We start from the raw sequence: 26,040 nt of genomic DNA, 5'->3' as shown, positions 1-26,040 counted from the left end.
CTTAATTTTGCCTGACTTTGCTTCTGTATAGTGGGAGAAATACATTCAAGCATTGTACACATAATTCTCAGGGTTATGAGACAGCCAGATATAATCTAATTGTATAATTATACAAATAATCAATGTTAACAAGTAAATTAGAAGACTGAATTATTTAAGTTAAATACAGTCACATATAATCTAATACCTGCTAAAATAATAAATCTATATTCCATAATTTGGATTTTTGAATTTAATTTTGAAATGTTTGCCTTCAGATTCTCAGTGCTCTTCCAGGTAACTGGTGTTTCAAGCTAATCTTGGGTTGAGATTATGAGGAAATTAAATATGACAGTTCTTAAAGATCATTAATAGAATGAAGGCATCCTACCAAGTATAATCAGAAGAAATATACAAGCAGTTAAAAGGGGACACATTTGAAGTAGAAGTTATTTCATTTCATTTTTGTGTTTAGAGTCATTTCAGTCTTCCAAAATTTTTAAAAGGAAAGACTTATAGAGTCTTAGTGTTGAACACATGTAAAGTGAATCATAGTTGAAAAGTGACAATGGATAGGTAGAAGGTGAGATAATATCTTGTCCTTTCTCATACATAATTTATAAATGTCTTCTATTGTAAGATAACAATAAATATTATTAACTTACATTTATTGTAATGCCTGTCCCTTCAGAAATTAATTTCACATAATCTCATGTGATTTATACAAGTGAGTCAAAACAGTGTAAGTTTATTTTTCTATGGTTTTGCATGCAGTGTAGAGATCATCTTGAGTTTTAATGGAACCATCTCTACTCTGATTTTCAATGCTGTGTTAGTTGTTTGTCTTGGCAATAAGTCTCTGTGTGTGCATGTATGTGTATGTGTGTATTTTTGAGCTTGTATATAATTGTGCAGACATTTAATTGTGCAGATTTAATTTTATTTATAAATCTTCTCTAAGGATCAAAAAAAAAAAGATCTTCTCTAAGGTAATAAGTCATCACTCAGCTATCTACATGATTCCCAGTATATGCTGAGTATGAAGGGATGTTGGAGGATGGAAATGAGAAAAAGAAATAAGGCTGGAAAGCAATAACGGGTTAGTAATAAGAGAGAGGGATTTGGATTTACAAAACTGAGTTCAGATACCACTTCCATCCTTGACCCATTAGATATCCTTGGGGAAGTTACTTAATCTGAGTGAGTTTCCCATATTTAAAGAGGAATATTAAAATTTACATAACTGGATTACTCGATTACATCAAATTATATTAAACAAAATTAAATTATAAGCTTGGCAAAAAATAGATAATTGCTAGTTGTTAGTTTCTTTCTCTCGTACTTGGCAATCTTGAAGTTTGGTGTTATCTACATATGTTTATTACTGATTTAAATAAAGATTATTTCATTTTTCCAAATGTTGGGGTAAGATAGTCTTTAAAAATAGAAGCTTAATTTAAAACCAAATAAAGAAACTAATTATTTCTTTTTTCAAATCCTGCCAAATGAGAAAGCTCATTTCTTTTAATAATAATCCCATTAATATGAAGGACTTAATTTAATTCTATTTTCTCCCTTCTGCACTCATGAACATTCATTAAATGTTAGTTTATTTTTATATTAAAAAGCAGCATTATATTTATGTCTTAATTACCTTGGATTTATTATTAAAAGAAACATACCCTAAGAATATTGATAGAACTGTGAGAAAACTTCTTTTAGTGAATTATTTGAAAAACAAAGTCCTTGTCTTGTATGCCATAGGTATCCAATATATTTGTTGATAACATTGGGAAAGACTATACATGAAAGTTGGAGTTATCAATGTCTTGCTGACAAGTATGTAAAAACAGGGGTTTGGATTAATAAAATTAACTGATTCATCTTGAAATTGCTGCCTGTATTATAGGTCACTGTCTAAAGAGAACCTGGGTCATTATAACAGTAGGAGATTGAGGGACCTGGGAACTAAACCTGATTAAAGGTATCGAGTCACTGAACAAAAGTATGTTTCCCAATATTGCTAAAGTTAATACACAAATAATGAAAGATTAAAGACTACAAAGCTACAATGCCTAGGTGACTCAGTGATTGACCATCTGCCTTTGGCTCAGGTCATGATCCCAGGATCTTGGGATCGATTCCTGTATCAGGATCCCCACAGGGAGCCTGCTTCTCCCTCTACTTATGTCTGAGGCCTCTCTCTCTGTGTCTCTCATGAATAAATCAATAAAAATCTTTTAAAAAAATTAAAAACTACAAAGACTACAAAGCTTTTTAGCTACAAATAATAGAGTAACATTTTCACAAGTGTAGGTATCAAACCATCCTACTTTTTCCAGATTACAATACCCTCCAGATTACAAACATCCTCCAGATTTAGTATGTGTCAGAGAGGAAGGCTCAATAATTCTACCCTTTGCAATTCTGGGATTATTTTTGTTTCTCTGTGGCTGTGATACCAGATTCTTGTTACATTGGGGGTGTCTCTTAAGCTTTTTCTGGATTGAAATTATCCTATTTTGTTTGATTTCATGTGAAACCAATTTCAGGGAGATTTCCTAGAGCATAGGACTCATTTAGTAATGCTTTACTTAATTAAATAATTAATTATTCAACATAAAGTTATTAATTCAATGCTTACTACCAACAAAACATATTTCATAGGCTGAGAATGTGTTATTGAAACCAAGCAAAATTGTTGACCACATGGAATATTTGTAGTATTGAGCAAGGCACAGAGTAAACAAACAAAACAAATATATATTTACTGGTAAGTGTAAATGAAGAAAATAAATCATGTTAAAATGGATAAGAAGTAGAATCTGTGCTAGTTAAGATAATGTGATAAGGAAAGTCTTACCTGAGAGGCTGACTTTTCATTGAATATTTAAATGAAATGGAGGGGCTAGTTAAAAGAATATCAGAGGTTGGGGCAATTCTAGGCAGAGTTAATAGCAATTTTAAAGACCTTGAGATAGGTGTGTTAAAGGGATGTCATGGAGGCATGTGTGTACCGTAAGTTGAGCAAAGAAAAGAGTAGGAAGAAGGATAGCCAGGAAGCATAGAGCATGAGGATCTTGTGAGCCTTGGCAAGAATTTTTTAATGTTATTTTGTACTGTTTACAACCAGGGCAGGGTTTTGAGCAGTGAGCTGTTATAATCAGGTTTATATTTTAAAAGGTGAACTTATGCTGCTCTGAGGTAAACTTAGGATGCAACGGTGAAGCAGGGAGATCAGTTAAGAAGTGATTGCTATAGTTCAGGAGAGAGAGTATGGCTATCTGGATCATAGTAAAGGATAAAAAACACTATATTGTGTCAGGTACCCAGAATTTCGTGAGTCATTCCATTTTGCAAATATTGTATATTCCATTAATAATCTATAGAACATAAATATAAGTGAATAATTATTCACCAATTTGTAAGAGAAATATAAAATTATCAAAAGAGGTTCATAAAAGGTCACATGAGAAATTAATAGGGTGCCTTTGTGCCTCCTCCTAACCCCATCAACAAGTTGAAAATAGGAGCAAAAGTGTTGGTGAAGAGAATTGCTACAATGGGCCTTAGACTGTGCCTCCCCATTACCATGGTCTGCAGAGCATTTGGGGAATCTTCAGGTTTACTGAGGGCATGGGGTGCTTGGAAGGTGCCTGTGACGGCAAAAGAAGAAGGAATTGTGGGAGGTTCACAGTCCATATCACAGAGGACCTGTTTGTATGAGAGAAAGCATTAAGTAGAAACTCAGGAAGGGGAGGTGGTCATCCACATGCGTTGACAGAGTCAACAACAACAAAAAACCTGAGTTGTGCTGGTGTCGACATTTGGTGACTAAGAATAGAGATGATGCTGACAGGTAAGATAAGACACTGGAGTCCCAATGACAGAAAAAAAAAACAACAACAACAAAAAAAAACAAAACCCAGAGCCTTTATCTCCCCTTGTCACTACCACAAGGATATATAAGCTCCCATCTGCTCCCAGACATCTTGGAAAGGACTGGTTTAAGTGATGACTCTTGCCTGGGGAGATAATACTGCTCTGTTCGAGAGTTCTGTGAATCAGCTACTTACTCACAAAGAAACTGTAGAAGGTAGAGAAGATGGTGTGCTAGTTATAAAATTTAATGCTTTTGTTCTTTTCCTCTGATTTTAGGAGTAGGAATGCCAAAGCAACATGAGGTGTTTTACAAAATAAAAGAAATCCATGTTTTGGCATATTTGCTTATCATGATCTAATTCCTATATTTCTACATCAGTTATTGTTTCTACTATATAAATTATAAGAAAAACTAAGTTGAAAAAGAAATTCATTATGGAAAAGAATAGGAGCAGCAAAACCCATTTTAACTACACTGATACTCTTAAAATAGCTTTCTGAGTATGGACAGCCAGTTTAAAGAGCTAAATACTTCAGCTTAGTAGGGTCATAAATAGAAAACTTTTATTTTCAGTTTCCCTCTCAATGCTGCAAGATTACTCTACAACTTTCCAGAAAGGCTTGGTCTGTGAAAACACAATAGGCTTTTCCAAGATTATTTGGATCTGTTCATATTTTTGGATATTCACACAGGTATCATGTACACATCTGACACACTGAAGAATTCTGAACTTTCTAGTTTCATATAATGCCAGGCATTTAATGTCTCAATCTGTGTTATACATGGCACATATCCCTCTCTATAAATGGCATTTGTCCTGTCAGTGTCATCTGCTTTAGATTTCAATTTCTTAGAGAAGAGCTGTGCATTTGGTAGGAAAGTAAAAAGAAATTTTATAACCTTTCACTACTTCCTAATCAAATTATAGCTATAGTGGATATTTAACTCTATATTTTCTTTTTTTCTTTTTTCTTTTTTAACTCTATGCTCCACTGGAAATCTGAGCTTCCTTGGCAGATGTCTAGTCTATTTGGCAGGAAAACAAAAGATGCTTGTAATCCTTTGGCATTTCTACCTAGACCATAGCCCTAGTAACAATTAGCTCTATATTTTCAAACATGACTTTATGTAACACTTCACTGAAGAATTTGAAGTGTTGCATTGAAGTTGGGGAGAAAGTAATAGAAATATAGGCAAACTGGAGCCAAATTAGGAATGATTATGTTTGTGTGATTGCCTGTTTACATTAGATTTTATTTCAAACAATCTAATACTTAGGTATTTTATATATAAGCTATAATGAAACAATGAATGCAGAAGTAGGCATTTTATTTTATTTTTTAGATATTTTATTTATTTATCTGAAAGAGAGAGAGAAAGAGTCAGAGCAAGAGCAAGGGGGAGGAGGCAGAGGGAGAGGGAGAAGCAGACTCCCTGCTGAGCAGGGAGCCCAAGGTCCTCAGGCTCTATCCCAGGATCCTGAGATCAGGATGTGAACGTGAGGCAGATGCTTCACTGAATGAGCCACCCAGATGCCCCTGTAGGCATTTTAAAATGAAAGGGAAATGAAATATAAGCACAGGAGGAATTTTGTACAACAACTATATTGCTTTTAAGTTAGGTAAGCCTGAATTTGAATATCAACTCCATCTGTCAGATCCTGTACCAACTTGGTAGGAAAAGTTTTCCAAGCTCTCTAAGCATTGATGTTTCTATGTACAAAATGGAGCCAATAATTCATATCTGTAATTTTGTGACTAGTGAAATAATGTATGTAAAACGCTTAGGATACTAATTTGTATGCAATAAACTTCAATAATTACTGGTGTCATAGGAAGTAAAATGGGACTTTGTTTTGTTTTCAGAAGAAAACCCAAGACAACAAATAAATGGCAAATATTATATATTCCAAAGTGAAGTGCTAGTTCACTTACCCTTGATTTTCAAACCACTTTAGGTACCATTAGCTGATCACATATCATCACCTTATAAGTTTACAAGGAGGCCAAGAGAACAGTTGGACCACAAAGAGGATTTTATCAGAAAGATACAAATGTGCTGCAAGTTCCCTCCAAACAGTCCTCAAAGAGGGCAGTGATTGTTTTTCCTTTATATCAAGACCTTCATATGTGGACATTTGAGTCTGTAGATTAAAGTGGGCTATATCTGACTCATATCTGAAGAAATGAATTTATGGGTGGTTAAATGAAGGAGTCTGTGACAGCAGAATACAGGACTGAGAAATAATTTCATTCTTACTAAAATGGACCAAACACACATGTTTTTCATGGATCACATTGACTATTTTCATGTAGACCATCTTAAGAGCAAGACTATCTGGGATTGTCTATAACCCTCCAAAAAGATTTTCCTGGAGTAATGAGGTGAGCTCAGCTGATTGATTTCACAATAGTACAACTTTAGGAGCCGATGAATTGTAAGTGATGCTCTAGAATAAAGCTTTGTTAAGAGAAATGTAAGTGAGAGATCTCAAGAAATTGGAAATTGAGGGGGAGAAGGAAGGTTTCTGAGGAACACTCAAATTCCTATTTGTAATGATTTGTCATTAAATGCTTATGACATTACCAGGCAAATAATATCTTCCCTAGAATTCGCCTCTTTACCCCTTCCCTACTGGAGGAGACTGAGCCTGCATAATGAGCAGAGAGTCAAAATGCACAAAATGGAGAATTAGAAACAAAATGTAAAAAAAAAAAAAAAATCCTTTCCCTATACTTATTGGCTTCCTACCTGGAATAGACTCTTTCTAGACAATAATAGAATTTTGGCTATTATACAATATTAAATATTTTGGTTGCTTAAATAAAATTGTTTTGTATTCTTTAATTATTTAAGAAAATCATTGGATATCATTCCAGAAAGTTCTCCCATACACATCCTTAATCACCTCTCAGAGATAGCTATTATTCTATTTTTCCATACATTTGCCTGCTTGAGAATTTAATATACATAGACTCATACAGTACATACTTCTTTGAATGAGGTTTCTTTCATGCAGTGTGTTTTTGAGATTCATTCGTTCTTATTGTTATACGATCAATAGTTTATTCCCTCTTGTTGATAATTAGCATTCCTTTGTATTTCTCAATTTGTTTATCCATTTACCAGTGATGGACACCATGACTATTTCTAGTTCTAGGCTATTATGAATAAACCTGCCATGGTTATTCTTTTACATGTATTTTGTAGATACATGTTTCATTTTCTCGGGTAAAAACCTAGGAGTAGAATTGACTACTCAGAGGGTAGGTATATATTTAGTTTTATAAAAATTTGCAGCAAATTTTTCCAAAGTGGTTGGACCATTTTTTAATTCCATCAACAATGGATGAGAGCTCTGGTATCTCAAAATCTAGGCTAGCATTTTATATTATAAGCTGTATGTTTGTGTCTGTATGTGTGTGTTTTAATTTTGAACACACAGGTATACATGTGTGTCCATATATTTATTATTCTACATAGCAATTCTTAAAAAGTGAAAAGTAAATGCAAGGAAAATGAGCACATCGATCGCACAAGATAAAATACATTATAGCTAAAGATGTTTTATGATATAAAAAAAATAAACACTCAGAATTACTGCTAGAAGATAGGGCATCATCAAAATATTCACAATAAACCTTTAAATGGGCCTTAGCAGTATAAACTAAAAAAAATCTTTTACATTTATTTTTTTTCAAATTTCTACCACCTTCACTTCTAAATATATATACAAACAGGCTCTAGAAACATTATGCCTATGTTTAAAACAAAAAGAAAGTGAAAACTTTTGCTCATGAATAGCCACTTTCTAAAACCTAAGATCTCGGAGTAGGAAGTTGATGGATCATTCTAGAATGCTAGTTTCCTAAATAAAGATGTATATTTGCTTTATCAGTAATTGTCCCTCTATCCATCCCTTGATCTCTTCCTTACCTGAATACCACCATATCTTATTCTTAAATGAGGCAATTGCAAGTTTTCCAGTTAATTTTGTATAACTTCCTTTAAAAGCTTATTCCACAAGGAAGCAAACTTCCCCATCCTCAGCATTTCCAGATGGCCTCAATGAGACCCGCTGCCATTCCAAGTGTTCAATACCCCCAAATGATCTATTACACCATGGTGTATTATAATAAATAAAGGTTAAGAGATCATAAAAACAAAACCATATGCGCAACCATGTCATGTGTACCTTGGCAGTGAGAATATAAGGACTGAGTCAAATTATATCCTGCTTGCAAAGAAAGTAGATCAAAATTAGAGGAAAAAAGATGGTGAGAAATGTCATTTGAATGAATATTTAAAGGACAGCAATGTCTTAACTGATCCATAAATATTAGCTTTTTAAATTCAAATACATATTTTCTGACCTTGCACAGTTAAGATGCTTCTGCCAAACATTTGCTGAACCTTTCTGATGAGATTCTGTAGAGGAAGACAAAGATAATAATTATTACATGATACAATACCTGAATATATGAAAATGTACTGATTTCTGTGAGTTCACCGCTGGTGAGTGGTGACTGATTTACTTCTGAGAGGCATGGCCTGAATAGCCCTATGGCAGGAGGAGGGACAGCAGGGTAGCCACAAACCTTTATGAACTTTTCTGAGAATTATGAGAGGCCCTATGGGAAGACATGGCCCTAATTTATTTGACAAGTGAAACATAGATCGGATTTCAGGCTCAAATTTCCATCTTGACCATGAACCTTATGTAGTGAATAATCTGATCAACTGTATATGATGACACTGACATTGGAAGGGTGGGGTAATAGGGTGGGATGTGTGTATTAATAGATACATATAATTTGATGTATTAATAGATACATATAATTAATCTCTTTTGTATTTTTTAAAAGATTTTATTTATTTATTCATGATAGACATAGAGAGAGAGAGAGAGAGAGGCAGAGACCCAGGCAGAGGGAGAAGCAGGCTCCATGCCGGGGGCCCGATGTGGGCCTCGATGTGGGACTCGACTGGGACTCCAGGATCACGCCCTGGGCCAAAGGCAGGCACTAAAGCGCTGAGCCACCCAGGGATCCCTCTCTTATGTACCTTTGTTTTGAATGTTTTGATTTAAATACTGAAGTTTTACTCTCACTATTACCTTTGGGAACAATGCAATAAATTTTCAGTATTTCTATATCAAAGAGTCTAGGAGAAAGTAAACAAAATGAAAAAATATTTCATTATATTTGATAAGATATAATACTGATATATATTGGTATATACTGATAAGAATTATATAATAATTTACATATGCATAACAGCAAATGTATACAGTTTACATTTGAATGGAACCAAGTTTTGGAATTCTTTCCCAAATACTTTTACTATATACCTTATGTGATAAATAGGCAAAGCTTAATGCCTTTTAGACACAAGGTCAACTCCTGAATTTTTCCCATTTTAATTGCCTGATTTTGTATACATTTCTCCTCTCAACCTCACATTCCTTATTTGTAAAATAAAAGTGATAACACCTTCATTACTGGATTGCGTGGAGGTTTAGGGATTGAGAATAATGATTTAACCCACCACAAGTATAAGGGTGTAAAATCATGAGTTTTGGTTTGCATATATTTAAGTTCCCTTTGAGATACTCCTGTAGAGAGGTAAACTTGTCAATCGGGTAGTTCAGAGTAAAGGCCTAAGGAAAAACACCATCTTAATGAATACTTAGGTTCAGTCTATGGCATTAGAAAGATAATACACCATTCACAATGATGTATAATTAATTAGTAAGAAAATATGAGTGCTGACATATGAGCAATACTTTCCCCATATTTTCTAATTTTCCAATGATTCCTGGCTGATGCTTTATCTGAAATATCAAATATGTATGTATGTATGTATGTACGTATGCAAGTGATTTATTTTCCTACTTTGCAAGAGTACAAAATTCCCCTACTGAGGAGCCTTATATTTGTAATCAATACTTGCTTATAGGCATTAATTCAACTATGGATCTGAGACGAAGACTCCACATCTAGGGGTGGTGACTGCATCCATTTCAGATATGGAAACACTGTGATTTGAACTTCTCTCTCATCTAGGCAGTAAAAGGCTCAGAAATGTCTTATCTTGTAAGGGCAGTGATGTAAAATAAACTATGATTTTGAAAAATAAGCTATTAGCTAGATTTAAAAGAAATTGTGAGCCCATTTTTTTATTTCTCCTTTAAGCATGCTTTTCTTTTTATTTGAATGCCTCAATAACAGCTTGGTGTCCAGAGTCAGCCATTCCACCACTCATATGTGTCTATCAACAAACAGTGCGCTGCTCATGTCAATGTTTTCTGCAGTAGAGATCATTAGCTCTACTTCAGGTGTTCGATTTAAATTTCTCATTATAACTATTTTATGTTTTTTTTTGCTTTTATCACTTTCTCCCATTAGATGTATTCATCTTAATTTTTATTTTTCAGAATAAAAAAATGAGATGAAAAACTTCATACCTATTTGCCAAAAGATTAATTATTTTTAACATAATGGAGGTAAACATTAGTTTACCCTCATCTTTTGGATAAATGTTTTGTTTTAAATTAAATAACATGAAATCTAATTTCTACTAAGGAGAGTTCTCTGAATGGACCTCTTTTGATATTTTTAAGCAAGACCTACATAATTTAAGAACTGAATTTTTTTTCTACTCTTTCTGATTAACTAACAATGGAAATAGACAAAATAAAAGGGAATTTTTCCAAAGTACATTTATTGAAAGGTTTTTACTCACTTTCCTTAACAGCAAAATATGAAATTATTATTGGACAAAATCTTAGCTTGCAAAGCTCTTAGAAGGCATGAGATGGGAAAGGTATTCTGTGCTATATAGATGCTCTACTGTAACTTTTCTTATACCCTTTGAAAATGAGATGAATGTCCTGCATATACTTACCACAAAAGAATTATCTTTGAGAAGTTGGCTAAATAAGTGTATCGGAGATTATCTGTATATGAGAAGGTTGTTTTTATGAATAGTCACGCTTCATTTTTTAAGTTTATTGGTTTTGAATGTTAGATTTTCTTGAAGCTATACTTTGGTAAACATGGATGTGGCTTAACCTAGTGTCTAAACATTTCTCCTTTAACAGCACACTTCACTGTAATTTCCCATTTACTTGACTTGTTCTATTGTCATCTCCAACACATTATTTGACTCAGTGCATTTGTCTGAGCTATATGAATTTCATCTTTGTAGGTTGAAATGTGACCTTTTTAAAAAAATAAATGACCAATTATTACATCTATTTCCATTTTCATATAAGATTATTACTATGCGTTACTAATGTGTTATAAATGTTTATTCTCTTTCTATAGCTTAAAGTTTGCAGAGTTTGAAATCTGAGATAGATGATAGATACATAGATGATAGATACACAGATGGAGTAGAAGCAAAAATAGAGATAGGCATAATACTATGAATTTCAGATTATCTTAATTGCATTAAACCTTGCCATGTGCAAGGTTTTTTACTAAAACTTAGAATGGATGTTTCAAATCTACTTTAATTCACAAAATTAAAGACTCTTTGTGTTGGGAATGACCTTGGGTATTATACCATTTTCCAAATGAAAGATACAATTTACAATGAACCTTTCACTACATCACATAATTTAAAATGTCAGAATCCTTTTATCATATTGAAATGAAATATCTTTCTCTTTGCTTGCTTTGATTCACTCTTATTCTTTGGAGCAAGGCATATCTGTTCTAATCCCTCTTCCACATGACAGTCTTTCAACTAGCTGAGAACATACATATTGTCTCTAAGTCTCTTTTTCTCCAAACCACGCATCACGAATTTCTTCTATTTCCATGTGATAAAGATTTTGCCCAGCCATTTCTAGGTTGCTAATGCCTCATTTCCAAATGGGTCTGATCAGAACAAAGCAAGTGGCACTAAAGCAACCTTCATTCTGGACTACATTTCCTACTAACATTTTCAGCACCCTCATTTCACTACTACTGAATTATACCATTTTTAAAAATTTTGTCTTTCATTTTTTGTTTGTTTGGTATATCTTTAGGTTTTTCTCTGACAAATGGCCCTTATTGGAGCCATTTTCTATGCAAACACAATAACATTACTAATATCCAGCTGGGATAAAAGCTCAATTTTGTTTGATTGTAGTTCATTTTATTCAAATACTTATATTCTTTAAAAAAAGAAATAGTATAATAATTGAATTTGGACATTAAAATCTACTTGCTTCTTAAATGACATGAAAAGGACACAATTTGAAATTTCATAAAAAGTAATGTTTTTAAAATGATCACACTACTTTGTTTTAGATTACAGTTTAAAGTTTCAGTGATTGACCATTATTACCGCATCGACTCAAGTCTCCTATTTCCTATTTCTGCTTCTCACAAACCCGAGCAACAGATTTCTCTGAACATAGTTAAAAGAAATAATTTGTGGAAACCTACAAGTCACAAGTCACATCACACTCACTAGGTAGTAATATTTTTACATATTTTAAAAATATGTAAGTTTGATTTATTTGGAACAAGTAGAGAATTCCCTTCTTATGTATAATGTTATTTTTCAATGCCTTTCCTGATACTAATGAACATTTTTAAAATATGGAAAATTCAGCATGACAAATAATTATCATAACTGGTTTATTTCAACATAAGTTAGATAGCCTATTTGTTAAAATAGAGTCAGGTGTTCTTCAATCAAATTTAAATATCAATTCATTATTTTTATAGTTTGTAATTATAATTTGCATGACTGCAGTAATTTGCTTGTATGCTAATAACACCAGGAATTTCCTTACTCTTTTTGTTCTTTCACAGTAATTTTCCTGATGCATGGTATTTCATTTAATTTTTCTTAAATTACAAATGTAAGAGACTGGCCTCAGGATGTATTTCATAGTTCTCAATCTCTGGATTTTTTTCTGCTCAATAACTCAACAGAGACATTAACAATTTTCAAGACAAAGATGTTCTTATGAGGCTAATTGTAAGCTTTTAGTTTTTCCTTCCCCCTTTCTCTCATTTTTCACTATTTGTAGATAAAATTCTTCTTCTTTCACACAAAGAACAAAGCATGTGACCTATAGGTGGTAATATTTCCCACTAAATCCCACGGAGATCTAATATGATAGATATTCTGATTATTATAATTTTACAAGTGTTCGCCCTGAAACTGTGGGTTGCTTCCAATATACCTTTTTTTTTTTTTTAATATTCACTCATGAAAGACAGACAGAAAGAGAGAGAAAGAGAGAGAGAGGCAGATACACCGGCAGAGGGAGAAGCAGGCTCCATGCAGGGAGCCCGATGGGGGACTCGATCTCGGGTCTCCAGGATCACACCCCAGGCTGAAGGCAGGTGCTAAACTGCTGAGCCACCTAGGCATCCCCTCCAATATACCATTTTGAAGTATGAGTTGGGATTCATATTCATACTTTCTGATAACAAATGTCATATCATTCCACACATCCGGACTGCCTCTTTTAATGCATCAAAAAGACAAGCTATGAACCTAGCATAGAAACAATATCAAATGTAATTATAGAATTAACCTATTTGAATTTGCATTCATTTTGTCTGAAAACAAATTCTAGATGTTCCATTTTTGGAAAATTGTATTTTATTTTGAAATACACATTTATATTTTTATATTAATATTCACTGTTTTATATATCATAAGTGTATTGTATTTTATTTTGAAATACACATTTATATTTTTATATTAATATTCACTGTTTTATATATCATAAGTGTATTGTATTTTATTTTGAAATACACATTTATATTTTTATAAATTAATATTCACTGTTTTATATATCATAAGTGTATTTAAATAAAACATCTGGAAATTAAACTATTTTAGTTAGCTATGGTTATTCATTAAAGAAAGAATCATTTAAGAAGAAGCCTCTTCTCCAGTTATAGTATGACACTGAATTCTTGCTTCATCAATTGTTAGATTTTTATCAATTTACAAAAGGGGTAACATGCAAATATGGTAATAAGGCCTTTTTTTCAAATGCTTTATAAGGTATCAAGTATGTCAATCACCCAAACAATCCGACATCTTCAATGAGTTATTATTTAAACAGGTCAAATTAGGAGAGGCTTAGATAAGAAGCACAAGTAAACAAAAAAAGTTTTCACAAAATATTGAAAATGTGAAGCCTGAGAATAATATTTCTACGAAAGAAATGTAACTATATTTTACAGATGTGAATATTGTCAATGAGATTATAAAATCAAGGTATTATAGCTTTTGCAATCAATTATTTACTTTCATTTAATTATTTCCTTTTATATAATTATTACTAGGATTGTTAATATTAAGAATTAATTATTGCTTGGGAAAAAAATCTGTACTGTTCTCTTTGCTTTTTCTTTTCCCATTTCCTCTCAAATGTACTCAAACCAGGTGTTTATTTCCTCCATACCTATCATTCCACTTAGAAAATCTTGACAAAATAACAGTGAAATCAAAATAAAGTCAATACTAAGCTTTCATCTTAGCAGATCTAAGCAGGCTTTGCTATGGCTATTCACTTCCTTTATTAAAAGTTATTTTTATAATGCATCTGAATCACCGTTCTTATGTTTGTCTTTCAATTTCTGTAATTACTCCTTCTCAAACTCTTTTCTATTTCTCCTCCTCTCTATAACCTATGTTTTAGTCTATATAATTTTTCCTTACCCTGTCTTCTTTTAAATTATTAGCATGAAACACCAGTGAAGACTCCCAATTTTTAAATCGCTAGCCAACTCCACTTTCTTAAACTCCAGACTCATATGTCCAACTGCCTATTTTACATCTTTACTTATATATTAAATAGGATTCCATATTTTCTGAAAATAAACCCTAATCTCCCCCATTTGAAATCTGCCACTTTCTCAATCTCAATAAGAAGAAACTCCATCTTTCTGGTTGCTTTGACAAACCCCACCTTTCAGTTACACAGGCACAAAGCACTGGTGATATCTGTACTTTGTGTTTTCTTTCATGTCATATCTCAACCATCAACCAATACCTAAAATGTAAATTAAATCATGACATTTGTCAGTTCAAAATCCTCTAACATATTCTTATCTCATAGAAAGTAAAAGCTAAATTCCTTAAAATGCCTCATGTTGACTAATTTTTCTTTCTCACCAGATCTGATTTTATTTTTTACCTTCCCCATCCTCACCAAACAATAACAGCAAGAAAATAAAATTTTTTAATGAAATTATTCAGGAGGCAACCAACTGTTCTTGGCAGTAAGGAAAGAGGGACATTTGCCACTCCCTGAGACATGGTAGGTAACAAGCCCAACTCATTACTGTAATTTGAGTATAACTGACTCTTGTTATGCCCCCCCAATACAAATTGATAGTGTAGGAGCCCAGGGAAGTTTCCCCAAGATGGGTCACTTTGGCATAAAGATTATTTTGTGTTAGAAGTAATCAAAACCCAGAAGATGTAGGAAAAGCTCACAGCACTCCCCTCAACTACCTAAACTTTGGAACAGACAGCCCTTACCAGGAAAGAGCTATTAACAAGACTCTCCTTTACCTAAGGAACTTACTTGCATAAGAAATTTTTTGTTTTTCCAAACATCTTTTGACCTTCTTGCTAATGACTTTTTCCCCTTTGTGTCCTCAAGTCCCTACTTAGCTCATATAAGCTTCATCTTACCTCATTGTTTTTGAAATTTCATGTCTGTGTGAATTCCCTGTACATGTGGCTATTAAATTTTATTTTCTCCTGTTAATCTATCTCATGTCAATTTGATTCTATGTCTGGCCAGAAGGACTATAGGGCAGAGGAAGATCTTCCTCCCTGATAACAGCAAACACAAAAGGCAATTCAATACAGGCAATTTTAAAAAGAAAAATGACATTCAGGTATACAGTTGTCTGGTGAGACTCAATACAAAGATAATTTTGGAACACTTAAGTAACATTTTCAAACAACTAAGATAAATGTTATATAGTAGATATTTTTTGTGTTATCTCTTTGAAGATGTTTGTTTTAATAATGGTATAAAATCAACACATACTTGTACTAATGCAGGTTGAGAGGGCTATTTTCAAAACATATACACAGATTTAAAAAACTGTTACATTAATTCAATTTTCACAAAAAATAAGATCATGAATTTAATTTAAAATAAAATATATAACATGACATAGACTATTCTGAAATATGATTATAGTTTAACAATTATTCCAAATTTATTATCATAGCAATTATTGAAATAGTAAAGAAAGCAAAATTTGGTATAGTTTTAATTTTTGTTTTCTTTAATTTGACTTTACATAGAACACAGAAATAATTCTTTCAATTAAACCTTAGGTATTCTTAAAAATATTTCTCACATATCTTCATCTTTATTCTTTGAAAATCCTCAGGTAGAAAAAAATAGATGTTTCTGGAAAAAGTATGTGACTTACTTTTTTTACTGTAATATTTACAAACCAATTTAAATTCTATATGTATAATATGCATTTCAAAAATTTCTTGTAAGATTATGCTTATCCTCATTTATCATACAGCTAAATATTAGGAAAATATTAAGTGTATTGCTTCTTTTCAACACAATTTACAGGGAAAAATTGTCAGACTGTACACTCTAATTTCCCCTCAACTTCAAAGGATATTAACAAGTGCTCTGCTTTAAAATTATTCTCTTTAATTTTATAAATTCACTTAATTTTTAAAGCAGCAAAACACAGTAATTTGAATATTTACCTATAACTTAAGACTTTGGGATTCTTATAAAAATCAGTACCCATAAGAATGTTTCTGTCATGTTAATTGCCTTTGCTCTTCTTTCTATACCCATTGTTTATTTGAACAGCTAAATTCTTCTTCTTTTCTAATTGTTTGGTCCCTAGACATGGGTAAAATTGTTAATATATTTTTTTATTATGATAGTCACACACACACACACACACACATACACACAGAGGCAGAGACACAGGCAGAGGGAGAAGCAGGCTCCATGCAGGGAGCCCGATGTGGGATTCGATCCCGGGTCTCCAGGATCACGCCCTGGGCCAAAGGCAGGCGCTAAACCGCTGTGCCACCCAGGGAACCCGTAAAATTGTTAATAAATCGAAAAAATGTAATAGTAATGGAAATGTAAGACAAATAATAAAATAAATATTAGTTAAGGTATTCCACCACAGTTTTTATCCTGCTTGGCATACCTCTGAGAGGTCGTGTCCTTCAAAAAAATGAAACCTCTGTCAAATAATTTCTTTGGACTATTTTACACCTAATAGCTAATTTGATATTTTTGGCCTAACCATTCTAGGGTTTTATGTATTATATACAATAATTTAATATGTTTGTGGAGCTTATTAGTGTGTGAAGACATATCCCTCCAATAAATTGAATTATAGAGTTATCTAAAAAAAAGTTACTTTTATTCCAAGATTAAGGTTAGAGTAAGAAGGCTCACACATTCACTGAAGAAATTTGTTGTAGGATTCAGTGTGTTTTCAAAAAAAAAAAAAAATGACTGTATAGTGATTACACCTCAGTAGCAGATGCTGTGAATGTCCCAATCCATAAATTCTAAATCCATCTACATTCACAGAGGACAGCTCCTGTGTTCACTGACATTTTCCATCCCCTGGGATATGCATTGCATCACTGCTTCTCTGCCTCAAGGTTTTCTCTGGCACCAGGGAAGCTTTTTTAGCCAAAGCAGGGCAACCCAAAATGGCCCCAGGATTTAATACTCAGCCACATCAGTCAACACTCAGCAAAGGAGATCAATGAATGACACATTTAACCAAGTTTCCTATCTTTTTGGTGTGACAATTATGAGGTATATTCTCAGTGGTGCATAATAGAATTCCAGCCACTTGTATCTGTTGACCTGCTCATAATTGTGCCTTTTTTGGACTTTTCTGCCTTCTATGTTTTGCTTTCCTCATCTCTCTTGTGTTTCTGGGGATCATCTCCTTCATGAACTATCAACACCGTAGTCTTCTTTCTTATCAGGGTATGCTTGAGGAATCCAAACAGAAATGACCTCCAGATAATTATCTGGAAATATTTTTACCATGTGCATCATATAGGGAACATGACTCCAGAAGACTTGTGTATGGATAGGTAAGAGATTGAAGAATATAGAGTTTTCTCCAGGGCAGGAGATCCGTGGTTAAGAATTGAGACTCTAGGGATGCCTGGGTGACACAGTGGTTGAGCATCTTCTCAGGGAGTGATCTCGAAGCCCCAGGTTCCAGTCCTACATCGGGCTTCCTGCACGGAGCCTGCTTCCTCCACTGCCTATGTCTCTGCCTCTCTCTCTATGTCTCTCATGAATAAATATATAAAATCTATTTTTAAAATGACTCTACAATCAGATTACATATATTTGAAACACTGTCAGATATTTACTACTTGATCCCTTACAACTTTGGCCTACCCTAGGTATATTAATAATATTGAATTATAAATTTGTTGTGAGAATCAATCATAGAATACCTTCTGATACTTAGTTAATGATGAATCTTACCTATTGCTATTAGTACAAGTTTTACTAATTTGGCCAAAAAGTAGTCATTGAAGCAGTTCTGATGCAATTGGCACAATTTCCAAAGGAAGTATGTCTTAAAAATACAGTGAATATCCATTGTTGTTTTATATATATCCATTTGGCTTTGCTAATACTTAAAGCGATGAAAAGGAAGTCCACAACATCTACTCAAATCAGGAATACTGAAATAATGTGCATTAGAGCTGCATTCACTTATTTATTAAAAAATAATGCTATTTCTATAAATCTTTAAATTCAAAGATAGTATTGGCAAGACGAAGTGTAACAACACGGGCAAACATATGAATAATTTTTCAATGAAAACTATAGTTCCATGATGATGCTTAGAGTTATGATTTATTTTGTTGGAACTACTGGCATTTTTTTAAAATAAAATTTAGTGTTTTGTGTACTGAACCTAACATTTTAGATCGCCTTTCTGCTTGGAACAAACTAAATAAATACATTTTGCATTGCTATGATATTTGTCTTATCTGACAGTCTCAGTTTTCAAGATTCTAGAGTTCTATTATTTATTTAAATGCGCTTCAGGGATCCCTGGGTGGCGCAGCGGTTTGGCGCCTGCCTTTGGCCCAGGGCACGATCCTGGAGACCCAGAATCGAATCCCACGTCGGGCTCCCGGTGCATGGAGCCTGCTTCTCCCTCTGCCTGTGTCTCTGCCTCTCTCTCTCTCTCTCTCTCTCTCTCTGTGTGTGACTATCATAAATAAATAAAAATTAAAAAAAAAAAGATTAAATGCGCTTCAGCTCTTTTTTCCATACCTCCTTTCCTTTTTATTTCTTACGCATAGTTTGAGTGATCATTACATGCCTCCAGGAACCAGAACCAGAAAGCAGGGTTGAAGTAAGCATTGTTATGGTCTAGCACAAATAAAAAGCATGTGGATAAGTATACTGTAGCCAGAAATGACACTGAGAATGGTTCAGATCTGTGCCATCGACTTTGGTATGGTTAGGTGTTGGTTTTACACAGGTACCTCACTTAGAATATGTTGACACTTCCTCAAGCTATGTAGATAACTTTCACTAAACGCTTTCTCATTTACAAGCACTTAAATGTAATTATCCTTGAGTGCTTTAGAAGAAAAAATAATTTGTATCCAAAAGTATTTCAAGAACTTTAAAAATTCTAGTAGGCTGTGGAATTGAGTTTCCCAAAAGGTAAAAAACTGGTTCAGGCCACAGCTTTTAATTATTTTCTTTATGTTTCCTTAAAATGGAACATGTCTAATAGATTTATGGTAAAAGCTATCCAGTAGATTGGAGGTGGGAAATGGATACATTTCAGTTCTTAGATAATTTGTGATGGCCTTAATCAGTAATTATATGATACTGCTGAAATTCCTTAGACCATACTTGTTCAACATAAATATACAGGTCACAAGTGCAAGCCTCATATGTAATATTAAAGAAAGAAGAAACAGGTAATGTTAATAATATATTTTGTTTAAATAATATATCTAAAGAATTTGATAAAAATAAAATTATCAATAAAATATTTTATTTATTTTCATACTGAATCTTGGATATCTGTAATGTATTTTATTTTTACAACACATTTTAGTTTAGACAAGCCACATTTCAAGTGCTCAATATCACATATGGCTAGTACCTATCTTTACTGGACAGCCCAGCTGTGGCTCAACATAGTATTTTCTTTACAATAGTCTCTCAGCTATCCATTACTTTATGAATTACTTCTAAATTGCTTTGCATGCATAATTAATTATTAAACTGCTTCTTACAGTTTCTTCTGGCCAACACTATAAGGCTGTCAATAATCAGTTCAAGAAATGGTTTTACATCCATTTCTAGAGGCCCAGCTATTGTCTCACATTCTATTTTTAATCTGTTAAAATTAAAATAAAATTATAGCATTAGAATATAATAACATTTGGTAGAATTGTTTTTATTTATTTATTATTTATTTATTTTAAGGATTTTATTTATTTATTCATGGAGACATACACACACACACACAGAGAGAGAGAGAGAGAGAGAGAGAGACAGAGAGAGAGAGAGAGAGAGAGACAGAGACATGGGCAAAGGGAGAAACAGGCTCCATGCAGGGAACCTGACCTGTGACTGCATCCGGGCTCTCCAGGATCACGCCCCAGGCTGAAGGCAGCGCTAAACCACTGGGCCACCAGGGCTGCCCAGTAGAATTGTTTTTAAAGATTCTTACATGGATATGAGTGAGAGTGTAAGAATTTCTAAGATCAAAGGGCATTTTTTATCATACTTTTTACTCTATGTCCCAGCTCTTGATTTCATTCTTGATAGTTTATACTTTCTAATAAAATGACTCAATACACCAATTCACATGACTTGTGTGTATGAGAAAGGGAGAGAGAGGTGAAGCATGTGTGCAGAGTTGATGAGTTGATGATCACTGTATATTTACCGATAGCTTTGGGAGCAGAGCGTTCTTTATCATCTACCCAAAGAGATCATCATGAGGACCATAATGTGACAATCTGTTATCGTTAACTCTGTTGAAGTGTTCTGAAGACACTAGAGATGATTAAATGACCTGGAAAACTCAGTCTATGGAAAAGTCTATTGTACTCATCTCTGTTACTTCCACTGCTACGCGTCACTAAAATCTTAAAACAATATGATTTGCTACAGTGACATATAAACACAAAGGCTATTTTTCACCTTCTATTTTATCTCAAACAAATCTAAGGCCCTTTAATATTTGCTATTCCACATTGTAGTTTAATATTAAATTTTAAAAATATTAAAATACTATTAAAAGTCTGATTCAGGATATAAGAATGGAACTTTTTTTAAAGAACTTACCTATAAGAGAAGCACATAAATAGTATGAGATATTTAACATAATATATTTTCTGGAGATTAAGTCTATGAGGTGGTGGTCAAGCTAAGTCTGTGAATTTCCATCACTCCATAAAGAAGAAAAGGAAAATGAGTATCAGTACTATAAACAACTACAAATCTTATGCTGTTTCTTTGTTTTAAAATCGATTTATCCCATCATATGTATGAACTATTGCTCCCTAAATCACCTAAATCATGTGTGGTAAAAAACTTTTTACTGAAGATGATGTTTCTTTTTATTCCCTATCTTCAGCATGTCAGAAGCAAATTAGCTAAGAAAAAACAAAAACAAAAATGAGTTAAAGAGTAAATGCACCAACTTGTCTATAGTAGTGTAAAGGTAAAAGCATAATTTTTTAAATGACATTTGCAATCATGGTAATAGAATAGAATTGACCAAAAAACAAACAAACAAAAACATGGTCTGGTGCCACTGTGTTCAATTACAGACAACTTATTATATCTTTCATATATTAACTAATCACTAAAGCATACAGAGATATCAATTTCTAAATTAGAGCACAAAATATATAGATATTTTAAACTTTATTTTCAATGGGAAAAATGCTATTGTGCCAAGTGAAGTATACCATTTGTGCAATAATGTTCCATGTTTTGAAACCCAGCTATTGCCTCTTTAAGTTTACTAAGGCAGAATACTTTCACTTAAAAACCATTTATACTGTAATCTTTACTACTAATAGTCTAATTAGTTAAGTCACCATACATTAGTTGTGGGGATTTTCCATTTCCTTATTAGCCCTCAGGATCATTATGTGAAGATTACTTAACATCTGTAGAGGCATGATCATCAACTTGCCTTATTTAAATTTTAATTCTGTCTGAATCATAGTCCCCAAAGAAAAGTAAAAGCAAAACTTAAGTCTGAAGGAATATTTTGTAAATGAAATTAATTTTCCCATGTAATGTAAAAATCTGTCTTTGTAATGATGGATATTATCTATATCCATCATTATGTATGTTTGTTTTGTTCAAATATTAAGCATGTGTATTCTTATATATGTGTATGCATATAAAACTATTTGGAAGGTACAGATTAGTATAAATGAAATACTTTAAAAACTATTGTGTGGGAAATAAAAGCAGATGAACAAATGTGGATATCATTCAGTATGTGGCATGTGTCTTTCATTTTAAAAAGAAACTGACACATATTATGGAAGTGGTTGCATTTGACCTTGATCTCAAATATGAAAAGTGGGGAAATTGGGTGTAATGGGCACCAGATAGGACTAATAATGAAATTAGATAATGACAGTGAAGTGCATATTTACAGGTAATGAGTAGCAAGAATGAGAGAAATATACATTTGTTTGTGAATAAGAGTTGTATCAGTTAGTCATTGCTGCATAACAAACTACCCCCAAATCCAATGTTTTAAAACAACAATCATTTATTACCACTTACTTATGTTGGGTGATTGAGGGAGAATTGATCAAGGCTAGGATTAGCTGGGGTGGCCGTATTCTACATATCTCTTTTTCTCCTTATTTTCATGGTGATGGGAAAAGAGCAACAGAGTTAGTGGAAATATGCAATGTATTTTAAGGCCTAGGGCTGGTGAACTATAACTTTTGTTTCATTCTATTGATCAAAGCAAGTCACATGGCTAACCCCAAAGTCAAAGGACAGGTAAATACATATTATTCCTTTATTAAGAAAAACTGAAAAGCTAAGACTCACTATTACAGATACCAAGAGAACTAATGACAAAATAACAATTTACCATGCTGTAAACTTGCAGTTATTCTACAGGAGATCTGCAAAAAGTATTAAATACCAACATCAAGCTCTGTTTCTACTTTACAGACAAAAGAGAGTTCTTAAAAGTTTAGATACCAAGATGTTTCACATAATCTTATTTTTTCTTTTTTTTTTTAAATTGTAGTCACATCTGTCCTTTTGTTCATTCGCAGACTGTTTTTCCTGCTTAAAATACATATTTATTTATGTTGAAGTAATGAAATTGGTATCAGTATTTCTTCTTAATGTTCAAAATCCTGCTTTTTAAATTTACCTTTTCAATCCAATGAGGTTTTCTTTTGTTTGTTTATTTTTCATGTCATACTGAGAGGCCTTATTTTATTTTTTCTTATGGGTAACCTAGAACAGACTATGAAATCCTTTATTCTTTCTCCACTAATCTGAGTATCACATTACTTGTATACCAAATTTGTATGAAGCCATAGAATATTATCTGTGCTATTTTATTTCAGAGGTCTACTTCAGGAGTCTACCCTATCCCACTAACACACTATCTTAATTATTTGTAAAGTTACACCAAAATAAAACTAGTTAAGGAAGGATTAAAATTCATTTTCTGAAATTGAATCTTCCCATCTATGAACATGATATATCTCTGATTTATGCATTTTTAAGGCTTGTCTGTGTGTGTGTATTTTTGTTTATTTATCTTTAGACATCCTCTGTCTAGACTAGCTCTAAAAATAAAAACTAATGTTATTTTAAGCAGATAAGAATGTAGATATTAGGTGCTTATAAACTGTTAGAAGATCTGAAGAAACAAATGTCAGGAAAGACCACTGTAAATCTTCAATTACCTGCCAGCTTTCAAAGAGTTAGAAACTGCAAAAACTGTAGATAACTGCCAGCAATGATCATAGCTTTCAGTACTGAGCAGAGGATACTAAGAAAAAAGGATCTGGGGCCACTGTAGCGGGAAGGACAATGATAATACTTCTGATTCTCTTACACCTTTGATATCTAATTTTTCCTATTGAATGGCACTTATTCCTGAATCTTGGTGGCAAGTCTTCTGAGAAAGGCAGCTGTTAGGCCTCAAGTCTCCCTAATGTATCGGAGAGGACAAGAATGAGGGAATGGTGTTATGCACCAACACAAAATCCAGCAGAGAATTATATAATCACTGTTTCAATTCTAAATGGAAGTTTTTATTCCTTTGTATTCCATTTCTAATATTTATGAACTATGGATCACTTTTCTGTGTTAACCATATAACACAACAGCGCCAGGATGCAAATGTTATTGTTGTAACAAAAGTAGTAATACCTATTTTTTTTCTCCTACCTGCTTTTTCACTCCCTCCATCTTCTCTCTTTCTTTCTTTTTTCTTTCTTTCTTTCTTTCTTTCTTTCTTTCTTTCTTTCTTTCTTTCTTTCTTCTTTCTTTCTTTCTTCCTTTCTTTCTTTTTTCTTTCTTTCTTCTTTCTTTTTCTTTTTTGTTTCTTTTTCTTTCTTTCTTTTAACTTACCAGACTCTATAAAGTTTTGTTCCACTCAGTAGTAAAATAGTATAGTACTTATTCTATCACAATTGTAATCATGGTAAATGCCTTTCAGATACCAAACTCCAAGTATGTTTAAGAGTATGTTTAACATGATTACCATTGTGATCGAATGAGTACCATACTATTTCACCACTGAATAAAACAAAGATTTATAGAGTCTAATCAACTCAAGGAAAGAAAAAGAAAGAAAGAAAGTGTGCGTGTGGGAAGACATATGATAGATAGATGATAGATAGATAGATAGATAGATGGACTGACCTGTTTAATTTCAACAATATGCACCCTTGCAAAATGAGACATCATCCACCTTTTAAAAATTAAAGCAGTTCGAGGTCCATGGCTATTAAATCAAGTTTCTACAGCTAGCACATTCACAGCAGAGATTCAATCCTGGGTCAGCCTTATCGCAAAGCCTATAATCTTTCCATTTTTTTAATAAATTAATTTTTTATTGTGTTCAATTTACCAACATACAGAATAACACCCAGTGCTCATCCCGTCAAGTGTCCCCCTCAGTGCCTGTCACCCATTCCATTTGTCAAAATCACCTTAGTACACCCAGAAAATGTGACAGACTTTAGGGAAAAGCCTCTATCCTATTAATCAATGTCTGTCTGGGGTTCACCCTGTATACTAGGCTTCATACAGACAGACTAACTGAAGTTCAGAGACATTTACTGAGTGAAAAAGAGACTCTCATATATATTGTATGATAGATTTGAAGTGTTCAGGTGGCTGAGCATTCAGGCTAATGGTTTCAATTGCTGGTCTATGAGCAAGACTGGATAGAAACTTTCTTATATTTGAAAACTGTTCAAGAAAAATCATTCTGTTTTTTTGTTTTCCATGCTCAGGCTCAGTCTTCCTTGAAACTTAAAAGTATAGGAAGGTATGACATAGCCTGTTAGCATTTTCTCTGTTTATGTTAGTTCTTTCCACTAGAGAAATATTCAGTAAAAGTTATTATTTACTGGGCAAGTATCATGTGTGAGATATTTTGCATACATTCACAATACTCTAATTGTTTGGAACTTTATAGTTTATGAATGGTAGCAAAGTTTTATATGCTATAAAAACCTAGGCACTCTGTCATATTTTCACATCAAGATCTATAACTATTTTTTCCTTCTTCTTGCTTTGGGCAAACCCAGTTTCCTATCATATCCTTAGGAATTCCAACTTGAGGAATATTAATTCACTATGTCTTCTATGAATAAAGTGATATTAAAAATAATCCCTTGATAGTCAACTCAAATGACCCCATCCCAACTCTACAACTAGCAGATAGAGATAAATGCTAAGAAATTCATACAACTTCATATTACATAATATTTCATACCAAATGATACTTACTTGTCATTCTGCTTTGGTTCATATAGTAATGTATTTTTTATACTTTATATAGTAAATGTTCCTATAAAAGATTTCAAAATAATATCTTCCAAAAGAAACCCCAAAATAATATCTTCCAAAAGACAAAGCAATACAAATATAGTATTTA

At 32.9% G+C, this 26,040-nt stretch overlaps 1 protein-coding gene across 3 annotated transcripts in view; it reads right to left on the bottom strand.

Annotated features, from left to right (window-relative positions):
- CNTN5 (contactin 5) overlaps positions 1-26,040 on the bottom strand; it is a 1,288,935-nt gene that overhangs the window by 927,644 nt on the left and 335,251 nt on the right. For 2 of the 3 annotated variants that reach the window (XM_072726266.1, XM_072726270.1), the window contains exon 3: positions 8,236-8,290. The exons of the other annotated variant lie outside the window; for it this stretch is intronic. The gene's annotated coding sequence lies outside the window, so the exon portion shown is untranslated. The remainder of the gene's footprint in view (positions 1-8,235; positions 8,291-26,040) is intronic. 3 annotated transcript variants of the gene reach the window in all.

The sequence above is a fragment of the Vulpes vulpes genome, chromosome 11 (genome assembly GCF_048418805.1).
Source record: "Vulpes vulpes isolate BD-2025 chromosome 11, VulVul3, whole genome shotgun sequence".
NCBI classification, from domain to species: domain Eukaryota; kingdom Metazoa; phylum Chordata; class Mammalia; order Carnivora; family Canidae; genus Vulpes; species Vulpes vulpes.
This window is presented reverse-complemented; position numbering and strand designations above follow the sequence as displayed.